The sequence below is a fragment of the Oryctolagus cuniculus genome, chromosome 13, assembly GCF_964237555.1.
Source record: "Oryctolagus cuniculus chromosome 13, mOryCun1.1, whole genome shotgun sequence".
Classification (NCBI taxonomy): Eukaryota; Metazoa; Chordata; class Mammalia; order Lagomorpha; family Leporidae; genus Oryctolagus; species Oryctolagus cuniculus.
Window position 1 is genome coordinate 97,068,249 of NC_091444.1, and position 23,771 is coordinate 97,092,019.

The window sequence follows — 23,771 nt, forward strand, 5'->3', positions numbered from 1 at the left end:
GCTGGCTGACCCTGCCACAGGCCACTGGCGTGGCCCGCCACCACCTCAGCCTGGAGAGCCTGGACCCTGTGTGAGGTTTGTCCCAGGCAGCGGCTGCTTGCTGTGGTGGGCTGATGGCCCTGGTGCCTGTACCCCTGCCTCCAGGAACGCACCCAAACTGGATAGAAGGGCACGTCGTCACTCCAAGGCTTACCCTTTACCTCAAGAACTCCCAATTTTTTTTTTTTTTTTTTGTGGGGAGGAGCAATTCTTATTTCCCTCAAATCTGAGCATTACCGCCCAATCGATATGGCGTAACTCATTAAAGTGTAGGCGAGCGGAAACTCTGGAGTCCTCGCAGAATGAAGCTATCTCTTTAAATAGGTGGATCCGCCTACCTTCCCAGGATGCACCTGGGCCAGGGCGCATGCTCAGACCCCACTCACTTCCTGATAAAATGCGGTGCCCGCGGGTAGAGTTTTTTCCACAGCGTTAGGCTTCTTGTAGGAGTCGTGCTCTGTCCGTCACAGGTACTGCTCTCCTTTTCTCTTTCCAACTCGAGCCAGGTGGCCTCTTCTGTTCTTTCTTCGAGACACATTCTCTCATTTAAGGGCGGCCTCTGCCCCTTCACGAGGGGTATTTGTGTGTGGTAGCCCATTCTTTCGCTTTAAGCCCATGTGTGACTTTGCTGAAGCGTGTTTTCTTTTTTAAAAAAGATTTATTCATTTATTAGAAAGGCAGAGGCAGAGAGAGAGAGAGGTCTTCCATCTGCTGGTTCATTCCCCAAATGGCTGCAGTGGCTGGAGCTGGGCCCATCCGGAGCCAGGAGCTTCTTCCGGGTCTCCCACGTGCGTGCAGGGCCCCAAGCACTTGGGCTAACTTCAGCTGCTTTCCCAGGCCATAGCAGAGAGCTGGATCGGAAGTGGAGCCCATGTGAGATGCCGGCACTGCAGGATGCGTCTTCACCAGCTACCACACAGCACCAGCCCCCCCCCCCCCCTTTTCTTTTAAAGATTTATTTATTTACTTGAAAGGCAGACTTGATCTTCTATATGCCGGTTCACTCCCAGACAGCTGCAAAGGCGGCAGCTGGCCCAGTTGGAACCAGGAGCTTCTTCCCGGTTGCCCGCATCCCAAGCACTTGAGCCATCGCAGGAGCTGGATCGGAAGTGGAGGAGCCGGCCCCTTGCAGTGTGTTTCTGGTAGACAGCATGGAGATGGGTCTGTCCTCTGTGAGAGAGAACTTGGATTGGAAATGCATGTATTCATGGCCAGCATCGCAGTGACACCACAATTCTGGCGACATTAAAGTTAAACAAAGGTCATGTTAACATGTTTTTTGCCTGTCACCCAAACACGACATATGTAACATGTAATGATTTCAGAAACTATACTGTATTGGGGCCGGCGCTGTGGTGCAGCGGGTTAATGCCCTGGCCTGAAGCGCTGGCATCCCATATGGGCGCCGGTTCTAGTCCCAGCTGCTACACTTCAGATCCAGCTCTCTGCTGTGGCCTGGGAAAGCAGTAGAAGATGGCCCAAGTCCTCGGGCTCCCGCACCTGTGTGGGAGACCTAGAAGAAGTTTCTGGCTCCTGGTTTCAGATTGGTGCAGCTCCAGCCATTGTGGTCATCTGGGGAGTGAACCATCGGATGGAAGACCTCTTTCTCTCTGCCTCTCCTCTCTGCAACTCTTTCAAATAAATAAATAATCTTAAAAAAAAAAAAAAAACTATACTGTGGTCTTACACTAAACCTTCAAGCACTCACAAGTGCCTCTCCGATCACACTGGCCTCATCCTGGGAGTTTAGCCCAGGGGCCAGACCCACCCACTGGCCTGCGCAGGTGTTGCTTGGGTATCTGGGCCGTGTTGTCCAGACACAAAAGCAAGCCCAGGTTGCTCTTGCTGGTACCCCAGGGAGAATTTCTGGGTGGTGGCAGGGATGTGCCCAATGGTGGTTGAGCTCCCTCTACTACAAAAGGCTCCAGAAAATGATTAGATGAGGACTAGACTGGAATAGAGGCCTGTGGGACCACCGCCCAAGCACCACAGGCAAGAGACTCCAGCCTGGGGAGCCAGACCCTCTCTTGTCTTCAGCTGGTTCCTGGGGCCAGGATCAGGAATAGCACCTGCTTTTTTTTTTTTTTTTTTTTAATTAATTTATTTTTTGACAGGCAGAGTTAGAGAGAGACAGAGGGTGACGCAAGAGTGCTGCACATGCCAGCTGCTCAGTTCCCAGCTGAGAACTGGTACACGGCCTTGCCTAGGTGCATGGACTAATCCTGAGGAAGGGCTCTTTCTGCTCCCTCTGGAGAACTTGACCTTGCTCTGCTCTTTCAGGTTGAGGCTCGTGGCCTGTTTCATGGCTCGGGCAGTGGAGCTGCTTCTCAGCCAGCACAACCTGCGTCTATGGCAGGGCTCAGAGTCAGGCGGCTGCTTCCCCTTGGCCCACAGAAAGGATCGCAAGGCTGGAAGTGTTGAGTGAGCCACAGCAGCCCACATCTGCAAGGGTGAGTCCTTCCTAGTTAGCCCCAGGAAGCCAAATGGTGCACAGTGCACAGAGACCCCACTCTCACCAGGAGGCCAAGACCCAAGCTGTGACGTTGTAGTTGGACAATGTATGACCTTAGCAAGTCACTGGAGCTCTCTCAAAAATGGGAAAATAGGGCCTAGCAGGTAGGTCTTTGGTTCATTTTCATTTATGTTTTACTTGATAGGTAAAGGTGTGTGCGTGTGTGTGTGTGAGAGAGAAAGAGAGAGAGAGAGAGAGATCTTTACCACTTCTGAAATGCCAGCCAGGGCTGAGCCAGGCCAAAACCAGAAGCCTGGAACTCAATCTGGGTCTCCTATGGGGATGGCAGGGACTCAAGTACTTGAGCTATTCCCTGCTGCCTCTCTGGATACACAGTAGCAGGAAGCTGGATCAGAAGCAGAACCAAGAGTAGTCAAACCAGATGTTCTAATATGGAATGCAGGTATCCTGAGCAGACCTCCTTCCCTTTGGGGTCTTTTATTATTATTATTATTATTTGAAAGAGTTACAGAGAGAAAAGGAGAGAAAGAGAAAGACCTCTTCCATCTGATGGTTCCCTCCTGCCATAACAGTGCTGCACCACAATGCCAGCCTTTCTCTTTCAGGTCTCTTGAAAGGAATTTTGGAAATCATGTTCAAAAAACCAAGATGGATGCCTAGGAGGACCTCAGTCAACGTTCTCTCTGACCATGGTGAGTAAGCAAGGTCCCCCTGCCTAGAGCCCAGAAGGGGCTACTTGGTAGCGCTACCTCCTAACCAGGAGTGACCAGCCTCAGGCCAGGCGACTGCTCTCCTTGCCAATTTCCTTCAGCCTCACCTCTCTCTGGGGAGTATGTCAGCCCCAGCTCTATCCTCCTGAGGGGCCGCCACCTCAGATGTGCAGACTCCAGGTATCTAACACAGCCTCACATTCTCTGAGAACCACTCCAATCTGTACCCTTCAGGCCGGGCTGCTGGCCATGTTTGTGTGTTGGCCAGTGATGAAAAGTGTGACCCAAATAGAGACAAGGAAAGAGACTTGGGGGAGGGGGAGGGAGGAACAGAGAGAAGAGGTAGAGAGACAGGAGCAGGCTGAGCAGTGTTTGGCCTCTCTTCAGGGGTCTGCCCTGCATAAGACCTGGCCACACCTCCTCTGCTGGTATTATGTGATGCTCCCATGACAACACAACCCTTTCTGCTAAGCCGGTACGAGAAAGGTTTCTGTTGCCTCAGAAGAGCCCAGAGACAACGCACGTGACCTGGTAGCAGCTTCAAGTGATGTCACATTGGCGATGAGGAGCTGAGTCCCTCCAGGGTGCTAGAGGGGCAGCAATGTCCTACATCCAACACACCTGGCCTTGGCTTGCATGGCCCTTTGCTACCTGTGCTGTGCTGGCCAGGCGGCTTGGTGCTGAGCTCAGGTGGGCTCATCCAGGAATCCGCAGGTTCTCTCCTGCTAGGATGAGGGAGATGGTAGACCGAGGGGTGGGGACAGCCCCGACCCACACATAATAAGTTTGTGCCATCCACCAGGGCCCCAAATTACTCATAGTGATCAGAATGTCCTCTCCCACTTGGCTTGGCAAGTCTGTGCCATATGAGGAACCTCTGAGACACTCATTTTTGAGCTGGGTGTCCACAGCTGTGCCACAGGATAGGAGATAAATCAGGGATACCAAGCAAATCACAGCCCTGTCAGGCAACCTATCATAGGGCGTCCCTCAGACCATGGCTCCCAGATGATTTAGTCTCAAGCATAAAGTAAGACCCACAAGAGGGGTCTTGAAAAAGTTCATGGAAAATATATATTGTGAAAAAACCGTGCATGATTTCAAACGTCTTTTGCACCAAAAATATTTTACTTACATTTTTCTCTTTTTTGTGGGGAAAAATTTATTTATTTTACTTGGCAGAGGTCTTTCATCTGCTGGATCTCCCCAGATGGCTAGAATGACCAGAGCTGGGCGAGGCTGAAGCCAGGTGCCCAGAGCTTCTTCCAGGTCTCCCATGTAGGTGCAGGGACCCAAGCACTTGGTCCATCTTCCACTGCTTTCCCAGGTGCATTAGCAGGAAGCTGGATGGGAAGTAGAGCAGCTGGGACTTGAACTGGCATCCCTATGGGATGCCAGTGCTGTGGGCGAAGGCCTAATCTACTACACCACAGCACCAGCCCCTTTAGTGACACTTTTTTCACAAACTTTTGGAAGTGCCTTTCTGTGCCCTTCTGGCTCAGATTACAGCAGGAACAGAGGGATGCCCAGGTCACTTTGCTGCTGGGGGTCCAGTGGCTCCTAAAGTGGTGTTTGAGGAAATCACTGTTGCCATGTGCTTCCATAATAGACCTGGGCCCTGTCCCCCACCATAGACCCCTCCCCCATTGTAGACTTGGGCCCTGTCCCCCCATAGACCCCTCCCCCATTGTAGACCTGGGCCCTGTCCCCCCATAGACCCCTCCCCCATTGTAGACCTGGTATCTGTCCCCTGTACACCCTCCCACTGTAGATCTTAGAGTCTGCCCATAGCCAGAGGTGGGGAACATCTGGCCCATAGGCCACAAATCATTTGATCTGGTCCTGCCAAGGCAACCGTGGGTGGGACTGGAAATCCAATACATCTACAGCAGGCTGATTTTTAAGTTGATATTTTTGTGTGTTCCACAGATGATGTTATAAATATCCAAATGGCCCTTGGCAGAAATAAAGGTTCCCCGCCCCTGCTAGACCCTGCCATTGTAGACCTGGGAACCTGTGCCCCATAGACCTCCCATAGTAGATCTCGGCCTCATCCCCATATACCCTTCCATTGAAGACCTGGCCTCTGGCCCCCGTATACTCTCCCATTGGAGGCCTGAGCCCCGTGCCCTTAGACCCTCCCATAGCTGTTAGGTCTGACCCACTCTTGAAGGGAATCTATGAGCACAGGGGCCTGTGTGGGAGGCCCTGCTCTAGTTATATGTGCCGCATCCCTCCAGGATTTGCCTGCTGGGAATTTGGGCTTCTGTAAAGTCTCGTTCAACATTGGAAATTCTGATTCACTGGCAGTAAGCCTCAGTGAGATTTCTAAAAATGGCACTTCCGAGCTGACTCAGTGGTTGATGAAGGCATTTGGTTACGTTCATCCTCACTGAGCTGGAAGGAATGACTCATCCCTCCTGCCCCTGCACTGGGACAGGGAAAAGTCCTTTGACACCGAGTCTGGGGACCCATGCCATGGTGGGCTGTACCCACCCAGGGAGCCCTGGAGAGAGCACATCTGACAGTAGACTGAACCATCCCTGTCCCAGCACAAGGGATGGATTTGCTCACTTATCCCTAGGTGAGAACAGATGTCAGCATGTTCTGAGCCTTTGGGCCAGGCCTCAGCAAGAGACTGATCCACCAAGAGCTAGGAAGCACACTAGCCCTTACCTGCCCCTCGCTGAGAGAGGTTGTCTTTCAGAGACTGATGCCTTTTAGGGAACACCACCTTAGCAAACTGTCAGGCCACAGTCCTCGGCTCAGCACTTAATATTGATGGGGTTTCTCGGATGTCAAGTCCACTCTCCTTTAGGCTTTCATTTCCTCCAGGACTGCATCCAGACCACAGAGCCAGGAGTCTTCCAAGAAAATCTAAGATGAAGACCCTCCCACCCCTGAGCCTCAGCCCACAGATCAATCCTAGGTCAATACTTCAGCTCCCAAAGCTTCCCAAGATAACTGCATGTCTCCCTGCTCCAGTCATTGGCCCTACCCACTGGCCAGTCCAGTGACTAGCCTGGGGATCCAGGGGAGGATTTCAAGTAGCTTACTTGTTCTCAGGTGCCTACATGCAGCATGACTGAGTTTGGAATTCTGCCACGAGAAAAGCTGAGACTGGCATCAGATTGCAGATTGGTTGGAAGGTGGTCTCAGAAACAGCCAGTGGAAGAGGTAGGGGAGAGACAAGTGCCTTGCCCAACTGTTTGACAGTATGTGCAGCTACTCCAAGCCTACAGGGACCTCCTTGGGACTATGAGGAATATTATCCCTCAGTTGTCTCCTGAGAGAGGAAGCTGGAGTATTTGTCCTCCAACCCCACCTAAGGGAACCCACGCCCAAGGGAGCCTCCCAGCACCCTTTTGTGGCCAGGAAGGCTTCCAGGCCAGAGAGAGAGAGAGAGAGAGAGAGAGAGAGATGCTAGGCCAGGAGACGGATGGAAAAAAGCATCTGGTTGGCACTTTCTAGGCAGCTAGACAGTCTTCACTTGTCCCTTCCCCATCCTGGCCACAAGAAGAGGGTGTGGCTACAAACAACCCCCTCACCACACATGAACCTGGCATTGGACTTAAGCAATGCCAGGAACCTATTGCTACAAGATCAAGAGAGCTTGAAGTTGCTAGAAAGAAACCCATGGAATGAAGGGTTTCCTGCTGAAATATTCCTGTGTCAGAGACTAGCTTGTGCTTGGGTGTGAGCAGCACCGCTCTCGGGAGCGTGCAATATTCACATGCTGCAAACTGCCTATGCAGAATGGGAAAGACGCTCCTGGCTTCTGACCTCACTGCAGCGACGGGTGGGTGGACAGAACCAGCTCTGAGTGCATCCCTGGCTGTCTGCCAGACCTTGAAAAACAGCTTAGATGGCTTAGATTGGTTGGACTGAGCCTATCTTATAAATAATCTAAGAGCTGTGAACTGCCTCCCCTGAGGCCAGGGCTGCAATGAGCAGGGCGCCCCGGGGAAGCTCAGCTGAGTTTGTTTGTTTGCTTTGATTTCTCAGAGAATAAAATGAGCCTTTCAGGCTTCAGGGAAACCTGGTAGGGTCTCCTGTGTGGTCTCTGGAATTTACCACGGCTGTCTCAGAATTAAATTGGAGGCAGAAAAGCTGAAGGCAGGGCAGGGGTTCTCGAACATGACTTGTCATTAAAATCGCTGGAGATTGCATTGCAGCGCTGGCTCCTAGGCTGCTTCCAGCCAGCCCAACTCTGCATGTGATCAGCCTGGGCCACCCGGGCTGGGGTCTGACAGACCATGCTCTGAGAAGCAAAGCATGAATGACAGCCTTTGAAATAGAGGAGCTGTGCAAAGAAGTAGAAGATAAAAAAGAACAGGGGCATCATCTGGTCATGCAGGGCCTCTGCTGAGCTGCCAGGGTCAAAGCCAGGTTCTTTTCCTGTGTCTCCTTGGTGGCGGCACAGGCTGTCAAGAGCTGATGAACAGGTTAACTTAGAGACTGCTAACCTTTCCCAGGGTTAACCAGAAAGGTCTCCATACTGACTAGAATGATTACTTGAGGTGGAAAGGGAACTGAGGCCAGGACCACTCCTCTAGACCTGGATAGGGAGGCCCGGGCTGGAGCACAGAAGCTCACAAGGGCATCCATACAGAGCAGCATCTGCACTCACTTCCCGGGACCCCAGCCAGGCAGCTGGCCTTCCCGCTTGCTCTCTTCTGGTTGTTTTTTTTTTTTTTTTTTTTTTCAATTTTCTCCCTAGCTTCTCTTCCTCTGAGACCCATGGTTCATCTGACATGTATTGGGAGACTTCCCTGCGCCAGGCAGATGCATGGAGGCTCACTGAGCCTTCAGGAGGGGCCTGCACAATCAGCACTCGCCAGGTGCAGTTGCAGGTATGTAGTCTTCTTGCCCTGCTGCACGATGCTTCAGGAATTCTTACCCAGCTCCCCGTCTGCAAACCCAGCATGCCTTCACCCTCAGCAGCGACCAACCCTTACATCATGTAACGGGGTTTCAGGTCCGGCATGAGGGACACAGTGGGAAGCCGGTCAGATGACTTGCGGGTGAAGGATCTTCCAAGGCCCCTTCACATTTCACAATACAGGAAGCTCTGCCTCTCGAGAGGTGGTGAAGCTGGCACTTGGAAAAGAGATGGGGCAAGAATTGGACTTCAGAATGAGGTCAGTTCCTTTAGAAAGCCTCGCTGTTTCCACCTCACAAGCGGGGTGCTGCAGAGGGAAGGGTTTTCTTCTGGTGAGGTTCCTGCATGATGCAGCTGATCACTGTCACTGGTTGCTCATCACTGATCCTGGCAGGAAGCCCCACCCTTTCTGGGGACCCCTGCGCTGGCTACTTGCTAGAGCCATCATCTCTTACTTAGCAACAACTTGTAGGATCTGTGGAAAGGGGTATCTCCTAATCAGCTCTCTTCACTTAGAGACACAGATCTTTAAAAAGCAGTGACTGGGGCCCAGGGGAGATGTTTCCAGGGCTCTCTGCCTTGTGTTGGCCTTGGAAGGCCAGGAAGGGCTCTGCATTCTTTGCTGCTCCTCATCATTGGAGGCTCCACCAGCTGCTGAGCTCTGACCTTGAACAGGGGCCCACTCTTGCCATGAGCTCTCATTCACCCCCAGCTTCTGCTGACTGGCACCAGAGGAACTTCTCCAAAACTGACCATGTCTTCTCTCTGCTTAATGCTCCCTAGCAGCCTCCCTGTGCTTCTAAGGAAACATGAAATCCTTTCTCTTTCCTACCCTGTCTCCAGTCACAGCGTCCTTGCACTCTGACTTCTGTCGCTGGCACTCACTGTGGTCCCTCCAGCTGCAGGGTTGTTGTGTCTGCTGTGCCTGCTCCTCTTTGCCACTTGCATGTCACCTCTCTAACATCTTTTCTTTGGGGAAGTCCTCTCTGACTTCTCTGATGAGGGACACCCCCACTGCTTCATGGGCCCAGATACCCTCTTCCCTTTCATATACTTAGCAAATCACCATTTTACACTTGTTTATGGGGCTATTAAAATTTTATTTGTCTCCATCTTCAGACTATCTGTTGTTGCATACCCCCCCCCCGAAATGTAGGGACATAAAGCATAATTGATTATTAGGACCATGATTTTGTGGATTAGGAATTAGGGCCAGGCACAGTAGAGACACTCATCACAGCTGATACGGCTGGGATTGCTGGAGCTGTTTGGGATTGGGGGACTGGGGCACACCTGGCTGTCCTCTAGCTTCCTTCATTGTCCTCCATGTCAGCTTTGCTGGTTCAGCACATCCATGATGGTCTTTCCACTCACAGGGCTGGGTTGTCAGAGAGCTGAGCAGGCCAGTGTCCCTTGTTCTCCACATAACAAGCTTGGGCTCACTCACAATATGGCTATCTTGGTGTGGCCAGATATGGTATAGGGGAGCTGCCCTCCCCAGCATGAAATGTCTTTAAGAGCAAGATATAAGCTGTAGGGTTTCTTCTAACCTATCTGGGTACCCAGGAGGCATCATTTCCATCACATGCTGTGGGTTTTAAGTGGGTCTCAGAGCCAGCAAGATCCAAGGGGAGGGGACCACACAAGGATGTAAATACCAGAAGCAAGTGTAACCAAGAATGTAGGATTTAATCAAAGGGATACACATTGGAGAGGTGGAACTCAAATTATCCCTATTTGCAGATGTCACAATCCTATATATAGAGGAACCCAAAGACTCCACTAAGAGACTACCAAAACTCATTAAGAGAGTTCGGTAAAGTTGTAGGATATCAGACCAACACCCAAAAAAAATCAGCCTTCTATACACAAACAATGCTATGGCTGAGAAAGAACTTATAAGATCGGCATCATTCATCATAGCTACAAAAAACGTAAATACGTTGTAATAAATTTAACCAAGGATATGAAAGATCTCTACCATTAAAATTACAGAACATAGGGCCAGCACTGTGGTACAGCAGGTTAAAGCTCCAGCCCTGAGGCTGGCATCCCATGTGGACACTATTTCAAGTCCTGACTGCTCCACTTCTGATCCAGCTCCCTGCTAATGTGCCTGGGAAAGCAGTAGAGGATGGCCCAAGTCCTTGGGCCCCTGCACCCATGTGGGAGACCCAGAAGAAGCTCCTGGCTCCTGGCTTCAGATCCGCTCAGCTCTGGCCATTTGCAGAGTGAACCAGTGGATAGAAGACCTCTCTCTGTCTCTACTTCTCTCTGTAACTCTGTCTTTCAAATAAATAAAATGAATCTGAAAAAAATTAAAACATTAAAGAAAGAAATAGAAGACACAAAAAATGGAAGAATCCATGTTCATGGATTGGAAGAATTAATGTCATCAGAATGTCCATACTACCAAAAACAATTTGTAGATTCAATGTAATATCAATCAAAGTACCAAGAATATTCTTCTCAGATCTAGGAAAAGCAATGTTAAAATTCATATGGAAAAATGAGACCATGAATAGTTAAAGCAATCTTAACAAAAATAAAGCTGGAGGCATCACATGTCAGATTTCAAGACATACTATAGAGCAGTTATGATCAAAACTGCATGGCACTGCCAAAAATAATAGACATGTAGATCAGTGGAACAGAATAGAAACCCCATAAATCAAGCCACACATCTACAACCAAATAACCTTTGACAAAGGAGTTAAAATCAGTCTTTGGAGAAAAGACAGTCTCTTCAACAAATGGTGTTTTGAAAATCAGATCTCCACATGCAGAGTATTAAACAAGACCCCTGCCTTATACTTTGTTAAAAAATCAACTCACAGTGGATCAAGGATCTAAATTTATGACCTGATACCATCAAAATATTAAAGGAAAACATCTCTACAAGACATTGGCATAGGCAAAGACTTCTGGGAAAATCCCAGAAATGCAGGCAATCAAAGCCACAATAGACAAATGGGATTACATCAAGTTAGGAACCTTTTGTACTGCAAATGAAACACTCAACGAAGAGACAATGGCAGAATGGGAGAAAATATTTATAAACTATGCAACTGATAAAGGATTAATATCCATCATCTATAAAGAGCTCAAGAAACTCAACAACAACAAAACAAACAGTACAATTAAGACACAGGCAAAGGATTTCAACAGGCATTTTTCAAAGAGTAAAATACAGATGGCCAGCAGATACATGAAGAAATGCTCAGGATCACTAGCCATTAGGGAAACGCAAATCAAAACTACAGTAAGGTTTCATGTCACCTCAGAATGGCTCTCATACAGAAATCAACAAACGATAAATGCTGGGGGATGTGGGGAAAATGGTACCCTAATACACCTTTGGTGGAAATGTAAACTAGTTTAGCCATTATGGAGGACAATACTAAGATTCCTCAGACATCTGAAAATAGATCCACCATGTGACCTAGCCATCCCACTCCTGGGAATTTACCCAAATGAAATGAAATCAGCATATGAAAGACTTATTTGTACCCCCATGTTTATTGCAGCTCAATTCATGATAACTAAGATATGGAATCAACACATCAACCCAGATGTCCATCAACTGATGATAAAGATGAAATGCTACTCAGCCATAAAAACAAATGAAATCCTGTCTTTTGCAGCAAAATGGATGCAACTGGAAACCATCATGCTTAATGAAATAAGCCAGTCCCAAAGACAAATATCATGTTTTCTCTGATACATAGTAGTTAATATAGAACACACATGAGGCCGGGGCTGTGTCTCAATAGGCTAATCCTCCGCCTGTGGCGCTGGCACAACGGGTTCTAGTCCCGGTCAGGGCACCAGATTCTGTCCCAGTTGCCCCTCTTCCAGTCCAGCTCTCTGCTGTGGCCCGGGAGTGCAGTGGAGGATGGCCCAAGTGCTTGGGCCCTGCACCTGCATGGGAGACCAGGAGGAAGCACCTGGCTCCTGGCTTCAGATCAGCGCGGTACGCCAGCCGCAGCAGCCATTGGAGGGTGAACCAACAGAAAAAAGGAAGACCTTTCTCTGTCTCTCTCTCTGTCTACTCTGCCTGTAAAACACACACACACACACACACACACACACACGGAAAAAACGGGAGTAAAATGGACATCTTGAGATTTGATTGTTGTTTCTATCCCTTGTTTGTACTCCCATGGGACTGTGTTTTTTTTTTCTTTTTGTTGTTGTTGTTTATTATGGCTGGTGCATTTGCATTGGGCCTGTGATTGTGGAGTGAACTGACATCATGTCTTTGCAGAGATTGAAGAAGGAAAATAAGGGAAGGAAGGAGGGGAACTGAGGGAAGGAGGGAGGTATGGTTGTCTTTTTGGAATTATACCTATGAGATACATGAAATCTGTTCTCTTTATAGTAATAAAAATTTTTAAAAGAATTCAGGATTTAGGCAAAAGTGAGGGGCGGGGAGACAAGAGAACATGGATAGAGAATCTGAACCCTCTTGAGCTTGTTTTTCAAAGACTGTTCCAGAACTTAGCTTGTAACATTGCACTCAGAAAGGGCCAGACCACTGTAAACAAGGAGAGCTGAAATGGCAAGAAACCAGTTTGAGTCACATCTATGACCTAAGCTGATCTTTTCTCATTATAATACCAGAGTTTCTGCCCAGGAGAGGAGTTGACTGCCATTTTGTAAACAGTGTGTGCAGTTGTATGGGCAGGAGGGCCATCCCCTTTCTCTCTTGCTGCATCTTGAACACTCTCCTAATCCTGGCTAGGAAAGCACTGGCAAACAGCTTCTGTGGGAGGCAGTTTCTTGAGCGAGCTCTATTTTCCTACTGTCTCTTAGCACAAGTCAATAAAGCTTTCCTCTGAGCAATTCCTCTTTGACACTGTTGAATAGGCTACATGCCAAGCAAATGGACCCCTGTGTCAGGTAGCACAAGTTCATTAAGTTACGTCTTTGGAGGCTAACCACCACCAGACTGGAAACCCAACCTTGGAGAAAGCGACAATGTCAGTTTTCATGTACCCCTGTCTGTCCAGAGCTTTGCTCAGTGGCCACCACGTAGAAGGTACTCAATAATACAGGTTTGATGAATGAACAAATGATGTCAACTTGAGAAGGTTGTCATAGATTAAGATTTGAGGGTTTGCCAAGACCATAAATTCTTGGGAAAGGCGAAAAATAAATGTTTGCTATTGGTAGCATTCCCAGTTGTTATACATGATCTGCTGAACTTATAGAATTGGTTAAAGAGAGGCCTAACTCTTACTCTATACTTTTAATTTTTTGCTTCTTTATCTCTATTTACTTGAAAGGGTCAGGGGAGAGATCTTCCATCTGTTGATTTATTCCCCAAATGCCCCCAACAGCTAGATACCCTTTGTGGGTGGCAGGGATCCAGGTACTCGAGCCATCACTTGCTGCTCCCAAGGGTTCACATTAGCAACAATGCTAGAACCAGAAGCATAGCCAGAACTTGAACCCAAGCACTCACTCCACATCCCAAGTGGGGACTTAATCAGTGTGCCAAATGTCTGCCCCATTTGGGATTAAAGTTTAAGACCAGAAGCCCTGACTATCGGGTGAACAGCAGCACCTACTGGCCAAATCTGGTATTGCAGTATAATTCCATTGGTTGTTGCAAATTCCCAAGGGAATTGAGTTTGGAAATCAGAAATTGCTAACCCATGGCATCCAAAGTACTAGCCAGAAATGGAAAGAGAAGTCTGGCGTTGTAGCAAATAATTTCTTCTACTGTACTTTGTCAGCATATCATGATTGTCTCTTTCTTGACAAAAATTTCACCTGAATCTATTTGGAGAGTGTTTTTACTATAGTTTCTAAAGCAGAAGCCAATTGGAAAATGGGATATTCACAGCTATTTTTAAATCACGCCATTCACTTGAGAACAAATGCTTTCAAGTAGAGTGAGATATGCCGCAGACACCAGAATTGAAAGTAAGACTGCATGCTCAAATCAGAGGTAAAACAGAGCCTGTGCCTCTCTACCAACCAGGTTTCACTGGCTCCCAGTGACCCAGTGACCATAGATGCTCTGACCTTTATCTCTGACTTACAGGAGCTGAGTAATTCCCTTCCTCTGAGTGAAAGTCATGACTTGGTTTCTATTGATTCTTCTGTGGATTGAAAGGACAAAGTTCCAATGACTAAACAGCTTACTGTCTATAGAACTCATTTCTGTTGTTAACTTTGAAATTACAGACAAACACTGATTGCTGCCAGTGGATTAGTGTCAGCAGTGGGTAGGACAGGAATCTTGATGATCGTGTATGTTCTGTTCAGTGTTAGCACAATGGGGGCGCATCTATCTCAGTCCACTTTGTCACCCTCTGGAGCAGTGGCATAAGTTTAAATTCGAGCCCTCAGGCAAATGTTCAGAAAGAGCTCCAGTGGTAACAAACTCTACTCCCAACCTCCCATCAGGGCCAGAAGTAGGGCAAGTGCCCCAGGGTTTACCCCAGGGCATGAAAGCTTTGTGAGGGGAGAAGAACAATAATCTTAAAATGAAAAGATTATGCAAAAATTTCCAGTCTCCTTGCTCTGCAGCTTCATTTCTGGGTATACTTGCTGGCCGCTGGAGATCAGGTCTTCCTGCCCAAAGTGTAACGTGCTGACCAGCAGCATGGGCATAGTAAGAAATGTAGGACCTCAGGGCCAGCACTGTGGCGTAGCGGGGCTGAGGTCCTGCATTTATTTATTTATTTATTTATTTTTAAAGATTTATTTATTTGAAAGGTAGAGTTACAGAGAAGCAGAGAGAGAAAGAGCTGTCTTCCATCCACCAGTCCACTCCCCAAATGGCTGCAACGCCAGAGCTAGGCTGATCTGAAGCCAGGAGCCAGGAGCTTCTTCCAGGTCTCCCACATGGGTGCAGAGGCCTAAGGACTTGGGCCATCTTCTACTGCTTTCCCAGGTCATTAGCAGAGAGCTGGATCAGAAGTGGAGCAGCTGGGACTCTAACCGGTGCCCACATAGGATGCTGGCACTGCAGGCAGAGGGTTAGCCTACTACTCCACTGCGCCAGCACCAAGGGCATGGATACCTTAACCACTAGGCTAAATGCCCATTTTCCAACTCACCTTCTCGATTTGATCAGGCAGCTCTAGGCTCTGCCTTCTTAGAATAATGCCATGGCTTGCCAAGATGTGCTTTCTGCAGCCCTGAACTGCTTGGGTAATATTTCCTGTTCCAAATAAGGGAAAGCACCTTTTTTTAACAAAACATCTATACATAATATCAAGAACTTTTATACAGTGATACTACCTGGCAATCCCTGTTCTACTTTTTAAAAAAATGAATAAGTTGAGAAAAAAAGATGAATAACTTGGCCTGAGGAAAAAAAGCAATCTTCTGAAGTTCAGAGATGGCCGATGGCCGTTTGTCCACTGATGAACACCCACCCAAATCACAGGTGCCAGGTGCACACACACACATGCCCTCCAGCCACGCACAATTCTGACAGATCTCCCCTGCCTCAGTGGCACAGGAACAGGAACACGTTCGCCGTTCGGCCATCTGTCCAACCCCTTCCATCTCTCCCAGCCATTCCTGTCTGGTCCCAGCTGCCTTCACCTCTCACCAGACAGGCTGGTTTCTTTAGAACATGAATCACATCCTACTCGCACTCAAATGCCCCATAGCACATGTAACTCTGAGGATCCTGCAGTGTATTCTAGAAGGTTCTGGGAAGCCTAGCCTTGATTTTTTTTTTTTTAAATCAGGGCTCCTGTATTTTTAAAATTTTATTTTGTTTGAGATAGAGAAAAGAGAGAAGCACATGTTCCTGTCCATTGGTTCACTTCCCAAATGCCGATAATGACCTGGGCTGGGTCAGGCTGAGACCAGGACTCTCCACATGGAGGGAAGAAACACAATTACTTGAGCCATCACCCCTGCCTCCCAGGGGCTTCATTAGCAGGAAGCCGGAGTCAGGAGCAGAGCCAGGACTTGAACCCAGCCCTCTGATGTGGGATTCAGGCATCTTGAACAGTGTTCTAACCACTAGGCGAAACACCCACTCCTCCCTCCAGTCTTTGACCACTCTCTGTGTCCAGACACATGCCCAGCTTGTCCCTGTACAGGCCCTAGCAGTCCTGCCCTCCAACAAATGCCTCTAACTCCACATCTTCACCGTATACTCCCAGCTTTATTTACACATGGCTTGCAGTTACTGCTCTTTTGTTTATTTTCAGTGGCAGGGCTCAGTCACTCCAGAGGTCTCTGTGACTATTTGTTAAATGAGTGCATTAATTTTAAATCCTATATTTCAGTTACTTCCAAAGCAACTGGGTTCTGGATTCCAAACGGTGTCCCCTTGCAGGATGAGAGCCCCTGGAGTTTTTTTGTTTTGTTTTGTTTTGTTTTTGCCTCTGGGTGCCACATGTTGCCCACGACGTGTTGAACAGCCTGGGGTTTGCTAAGTGCAGAAACTTACACTTGTCTATACAATTAAATCTTGTCAGAAGCAGCTTCTGCATTGTCAGTGTCATCTCCCTGAGTGTGTCACCCAAAGCATGATCCTGCCTCTCAGTCTGAGCTGCCTGAATGTGAGGGTGTTCTCACCTTGCATGACTTGGAAGAGTCACAGTAACAGCTGAGCAGGCCCAGAGGGTCTGAGTGAACCACAGGTCTGCAGTCAGTGCTAGCCGGCTGCATCCTATCCTTTTGTCCCGCCACCACCCTCCAGTACAAATAGGACAGCATAGGCTATGTATTTTTTCAGTTCCTAGTAGCCATATATATATATATATATATTTTTTTTTTTTGGACAGGCAGAGTTAGAGAGAGAGAGAAAGGTCTTCCTTCCATTGGTTCACCCCCCAAATGGCCGCTACTGCCGGCGCACTGTGCCGATCCAAAGCCAGGAAATCCAAAGCCTAAGAAATTAGGTGTATCCCTTTAGGTTTCAGTTTCCACATTCATCATATAGATACAATACCTTCTTTTCTTTTCTTTCTTTCTTTCTTTCTTTCTTTCTTTCTTTCTTTCTTTCTTTCTTTCTCTCTTTCTCTCTTTCTCTCTTTCTCTCTTTCTCTCTTTCTCTCTTTCTCTCTTTCTCTCTTTCTCTCTTTCTCTCTTTCTCTCTCTCTCTCTCTTTCTTTCTCTTTCTCTCTTTCTTTCTTTCTTTCTCTCTCTCTTTCTCTCTTTCTTTCTCTCTCTCTTCCTTTCTTCCTTTCTTTCTTCCTTTCTTCCTTTCTTTCTTTCTTCCTTCCTTCCTTTCTTTCTTTCTTCCTTTCTTCCTTCCTTCCTTCCTTCCTTCCTTCCTTTCTTTCTTTCTCTCTTTCTCTCTTTCTCTCTCTCTCTTTCTCTCTTTCTCTCTCTCTCTCTTTCTCTCTCTCTCTTTTTCTCTTTCTCTCTTTCTCTCTTTCTCTCTTTCTCTCTTTCTTTCTTTCTTTTTTGACAGGCAGAGTTAGACAGTGAGAGAGACAGAGAGAAAAGTCTTCCTTCCATTGGTTCACTCTCCAAATGATCGCTACTTGCCAGAACTACGCCTATCCGAAGCCAGGAGCCAGGTGCTTCCTCCTGGTCTTCCATGCGGGTGCAGGGGCCCAAGCACTTGAGCCATCCTCCACTGAACTCCCGGGCCACAGCAGAGAGCTGGACTGGAAGAGGAGCTACCAGGACAGAACCAGCGCCCCAACCGGGACTAGAACCCGGGGTGCAGGCTCCACAGGCGGAGGATTAGCCTAGTGAGCCGCAGCGCCGGCCAGTAGCCCCATTTTTTAAAAAAAGATTTTATTCATTTATTTGAGAGGTAGAGTTACAGACAGTGAGAGGGAGAGACAGAGAGAAAGGTCTTCCTTCCATTGATTCACTCCCTAAATGGCTGCAACGGCCAGGAGTCAGGTGCTTCTTCCAGGTCTCCCACGTGGGTGCAAGGGCCCAAGCACTTGGAACATCTTCTGCTTTCCCAGGCTACAGCAGAGAGCTGGATTGGAAGAGGAGCAGCCAGGACTAGAACCGGCACCCAATGGGATGCTGCACCACAGGCAGAGGATTAACTTACTGCGCCATGGCACCGGCTCCCCTAGTAGCCACATTTAATAAGCAAAATCAAACAGGTAAAATTAATTCTAACAAAATATTTGTATTAGAACCACTTTAACATCATTTTAATATGTAATTAGTATAAAATTATTAACCAGCTACTTCATAGTTTTTGTTCTTGGCATAAAGGCTTGGAAATCTGGGGTGTGTTTTACAAGGACAGTCTGTGATTGGCAGCTCTGGTGCTTGCACCGCTGGATCGAGTCCACCACTGCTGTCTTATCCACACCCCCATTCTGTCGCTCCCCCTCTTCGTGGAGGAGCAACACTAAGCCCTGCCTAGGCTTCATATCCGAGTCACGGCACCATTATGTCGCTCCCCCTCTTCGTGGAGGAACGACACAGGACCCTGCACTGTTCTTTCGTCTGCTCGGCCCTCCCCGGGTTTGCTGCTGGTTCTTCCCGGGTTGGCTACTGTCCCTTCCACCTCCGTGGAAGGGCAGTTCCCCCTGGCCACATTCCCCACTTCCGCAGGGGAGCGGCACACCGCCGGCCGGCTTTCTCGGGGGCTGCACGGGTTCCCTTAGATGTTCCCCATAGATGTTCTCGTGCATGCCGTCTCTCTCCTCCTTTATAGTCCTCCTCCGCCAATCCCAACTTGGCTGCCCACACACCGAGTACGCTGCTCTCCAATCAGGAGCAAGTCCTACAGTTTATTGGTTGAACTGGAGGCAGCTGTGCGGAAGCTGTTTACTTCTCTCCCAGCGCCATATTGTGGGAGAGCAGATGCATAGAATAAGTCTTAATTCCAGTAACTCAGTCTAGTCCGGATTGCTCCCCACACCATTCAGCCTTGCTGTTCCCAGAGTCTGCTGTTCCCAACCCCCTTCCAGGTGTGGCCTTCCTCACCTCTCCTGTTCACACCTGCTGTTGCTGAAGAATTCTGCCTCTGGGGCTCTGGCATTCCTTACCTGCAACCCATTTGTGCGCACAGGTGGCCCCTGGAGCCTGTTCTGGAGAGCAGAGGCTGAGGCAAAGGCCTGGCCAATTCACAAGCGGCAAGGGACCCCAACAGGGTTAGAGGTGGGTTCTGAGGGTGGCTCCAGCCTGCAGACTGTGAGCTGATGAGCACCATCAAGCTCTGTTCCTTCCTCCGTCTGCATGCAGCACAGCCCCCTGGATACCTGGGCTGGCAGCCAGCGGAACATGCCCTACTGGCATGGGCGAGGGTCCCCAGAACTGGCATGTGAGGCGGAGCCCTAGGTGACCAGGGTTCACTGGCAGGGGGCCAGCTTCGGCAGTGCTGCACAGCCATGGGGCACCCTGCCTCCATTTCTCCCCATTCCAGGTAGCTTCCACTTGGAGCTGATTCCTTTTGGGAGCTCCCCAGCCGACTTCTTTAAACACTGCAAAGGATGCTTTCATCATTATTTTGAAAAACTCCGAGAAAAAAAAGTTTGGTGCCTAGCACATAGCTCTTTCCCCAATTGCTTCAAAGGTACCTTTTTATTGTTTGTGTCTTCAGATCCAGAGCCACAAGCCCTGTTTGGTTGTTGTATCTCTGAAGGCTCTTTTGATCTAGAGTTTTGCCTCCTGTGGTTCCCAGGTTTTTGTTTGTTGTTGTTGTTGTTGTTTCCATTGACTTGAAGAAATTGGGCCAATTATCCTGCATGGACTGTTCCACCTTCTAGATTTATCTCCTGATAAGGTATGTAGAGCATTTTTTTTTTTTTTAAGCCAGGAGCCAGGAGCTTCTTCCAGGTCTCCCACGAGGTTGCAGGGCCCAAGGACTTGAGTCATCGTCCACTGCTTTCCCAGGCCAGAGCAGAGAGGTGGATCAGAAGTGGAGCAGCTGGGTCTGGAACCGGTGCCCACATGGGATGCCAGCACTTTAGGCCAGGGCGTTAACCCGCTACACCACAGCGCCGGCCCTGAGAATACATTATTATTGTTGTAAGTCCCCAGGTTTAGAGTAATTTGTTATGCAGTGCTGTTGTTGGAGTTCTGAACAGTGGGATTTCCTTATAGTGTTGTCTGTTTCTACACCCCCTTGTTACTTCTAAACTAATGGCAGATGTAAAGATTTGATCAATTTCCATGCAGTGTGGGGGTGGGGCCAGCTGGGCATGTGGAGAAGTGATTGAGGCAGTGCATTGGCAGGACTCCAGGGTGACAGGAGACCCTGCAGCAAAAAAGATCATGAACCATCCTTGTGAGATCTTGTTTGAAATCCAAAAGCCTGGTCTAGCCGTTCAGATGCTGGTTAAAACTCTCAGGTCCCACATTGGAGTGCCCGTGTTTAATTCCTGACTCCACTCCTGACTCCCATTTCCTGCTGATGGAGACACTGGGAGTCAGTATTCAAATAGTTGGGTGGGAGATGTGGATTGTGTTCCCTGTTTCAGCCTTGACCCAGCCCCCACTATTGTGGGTATTTGAGAAGGTGAACCAGCAGACGGGAATTCTGTCTCTTTGCTTCCCAATTTCATAAAAATAAATTTAAGAAGTAAAATCTGAGGTCTGTTATTTTAAATCCATTGTTTTTGGTTCGTGTTAGTTGATGTGTATGTGCCTTTTTAATGAACTCTTAGTCATTAAAGGGTGCGTAGGATTTTCCTTGTTTTATTCTGTTATAAACATTTAAAATGTACATTCTTTGTGAATGTATTACATTTATTATTACATTTAGTATTAATACATGTAATTTTTTTTGACAGGCGGATTTAGATAGAGAGAGAGAGACAGAGAGAAAGGTCTTCCTTTCCATTGGTTCATCCCCAAAATGGCCGCTACAGCTGGCGCTGCGCTGATCCGAAGCCAGAAGCCAGATGGCTCCTCCTCATCTCCCAGGTGAGTTCAGGGCCCAAGCACTTGGGCCATCCTCCACTGCACTCCTGGGCCACAGCAGAGAGCTGGACTGGAAGAGGAGCAACCGGGACAGAGTCCGCCACCCCAACCGGGACTAGAACCCAGGGTGCCAGTGCCGCAGGCTGAGGATTAGCCAAGTGAGCCATGGTGCCAGCCTAATACATGTAATATTAATCATTATTATACTTAATGATTACCTGTTCCAGTGAATCGATGTCCCATGGCTTATTAATCATTCTCCTATATTTCAAAGTTTTGGTTATATCAAATTTTCTACAACTTAGATAATGCTGCAAAGCATATCTTCACATGTGGGCATTCGTTCTGGTGTTGTGTGATGCAGTGCCTGTGTCCAGTTGTATTTTTAGGGTGTTTTTACACTGTTGTGAGGTATAAAGCCACCTTTCCAAGTCTCTGCAAGTATGTCTGTGAACAATATTGTGCATTTCTTTTGGAATGGTCACTCACATTACATATATATGCATGTGTATAAATTAAGTGTGCTTTAAGAGTCCTTGACTCTTTCTCTCCTGGATTACCAGTGAGTGCAAGTATTTTTCATGTGTTTGTTCTTTTTATTTTCTTTTGTATGAAATACTTGTCCCAAGTTTTCACCCTCTTAATCAGTTGGGATCTTATTATTGGCCTTATGGGTGTACATGATTTCTGGCTCCACTGTGGCAAGCAAGCATCCTGATTTGCTCAGGACTGGGGTGGTAAGGTTGAAATGTTCAATTGAGGAATTGGAAAAAATCCCAGCATGCAGCTGTGCCTTGAACTAGCCCTTCCTGGAAGTCCATTCTATCAGTTCTCCCTGTGGCAGATTCCTGCCTCCCACTGGGTTCTGGTTCCGTGTCACTTCCTCAGGGGACGTCTTGCCCTTAGGTAACCCAGAGCCGTCTCTCCGTGTCTGCTGCTTTTCTAGGATGCTCGTTATGTTTTCCTTGCTGCAGCTTTCAATATCTGAATTTGTGTTTATTTGTTTTACTGGTTTGCTTTCCTCCTCTGGAATATAAGCCACATGGAACAGAGACAGGTCGCTCAGTTGCTGGTGTACGGACTTCCTCCAGAGTCTGACTCCAGAGGTAAATTGGGTCAGCCAATGCTGACGCTTTCCTATGTGTGGATTGGGACACTTCGAGCTGCTCACATTAGACAGTCAGGACTTGGCAGGCTAGACCAGGACTCCTCTGCACACACTGCCGAATAGCCATTTTACTATGTGACACTAGTGCCCCCTTGTTGACTATATACATTAAAGAGATGACCATGAAAAATAACATTTGTTAAGTAGATAGCAATGCCAAGCACTTTTCCAAAAATATTTTAGACAGATTATCTTAATTTATCTAAGAACCCTGTGAGACAGATGGAATTATTAGCCCCATTGTACAGACATAGAAACTGAGGCGTGTGAAAGTGAAGGTGATTTCCAAGTTAGATTGGCACCGTCAGAATCTGAATCTGAGCACACATCTCTGGAGTTTCATCCAACCTTGCTGCTTTTGTGAGCCACGTCGACAGTTCTGCCAAACCTGCACTGATCAGAGACTCTCTCAGGAACTGAGAAGTCTTGAAAGTAGTCAATCATTTCTCCTCACACGCTTGTTTCTTTCTGTGTGATCATGCACATCTGTGTCAGTGAAGGAGTATGGTTTTCTTAGATGGAATTTTCTCAACTTGCTTTCTAATCAACATCATCCAAGTATAATTTACATACAATACAATCCGCTCATTTAATGTAGATGTCCATGAAATTTGATGAGTTATTCACATAGGTAGCTACTGCCACAGTGAAGCTGCAGACCACTTCCATTGATCCAGAAAGATCCCTCGGACCTCTTCTAGGGCAAACTCCTTGAGCAGCCACTCATCTGCTTTTTGTCAGTGTAGATGACATTTATCTCTTCTAGAGTTTGGTATCAAGGGACTCAGAACACTGTGTACACCCAATGAGTCTGGCTTCTTTTGCTCAAATGTTATTTTTGAGACTGTCATGTTGTTGGATGTCTCAGTCGCTCATTTCTTTTTACCGATGTATAGCATTCTGTTTTACGGCCATACCACAGAGCTTTTATCTGTAAATGGATGGACAGTTGAGTTATTTCCAATTTGGAGTCCTCATTAGCAAAGCTGTTATGAACTTTACTCTTCACGTGGATGCACATTTAATTCCTCTCCAGTAAATCCTCACCATTGGAATTTGTGGGTCAAATGAAAAGTATGTATTTAACTTTATAAGACTCTGCTAAACTGATTACCAAATGACTATAGCATTCCCAACAAAAATACCTGGGAGGCCAGCGCTGCGGCTCACTAGGCTAATCCTCTGCCTGCGGCGCAGGCACCCTGGGTTCTAGTCCTGGTTGGGGCGCCGGATTCTGTCCTGGTTGCTCCTCTTCCAGTCCAGCTCTCTGCTGTGGCCAGGGAGTGCAGTGGAGGATAGCCCAAGTGCTTGGGATCTGCATCCGCATGGAAGACCAGGAGGAAGCACCTGGCTCTGGGCTTCAGATCAGCAGCCGCAACATGCCAGCCATAGCAGCCACTTGCGGGGGTGAGCCAACGGAAAAAGGAAGACCTTTCTCTCTGTCTCTCTCTCTTACTTACTGTCTTGACTCTGCCTGTCAAAAAAAAACAAAAAACAAAACAAAAACAAAAACAAAAACAAAACCACCTGCGAGTTCCAGTTGCTCCACATACTCATTAACACTTACTATTGTCAGTCTTTTAATTTTAAGCTGTCTAGTTGTGCTGTTTAGTTGTTCTGTAGTTTTATCTCATTGTGGTTTTAATTTGCATGATGTTAATTGTTTTTCTG

The 23,771-nt window shown here is 47.8% G+C and overlaps 1 long non-coding RNA gene across 2 annotated transcripts; it reads left to right on the forward strand.

The window, feature by feature from the left end:
• Positions 1 to 429: 429 nt before the first annotated feature.
• LOC127488133 (uncharacterized) lies at positions 430 to 20,925 on the forward strand. Of its 2 annotated transcripts, none has more exons than XR_007915580.2 (3): positions 430 to 509; positions 3,118 to 3,204; positions 20,803 to 20,925. It is a non-coding gene; the product is annotated as an uncharacterized lncRNA (long non-coding RNA). The 2 variants fall into 2 exon arrangements; XR_011381702.1 differs by lacking the exon at positions 20,803 to 20,925 and adding an exon at positions 6,289 to 6,416.
• The last annotated feature ends 2,846 nt before the right edge of the window (positions 20,926 to 23,771 follow it).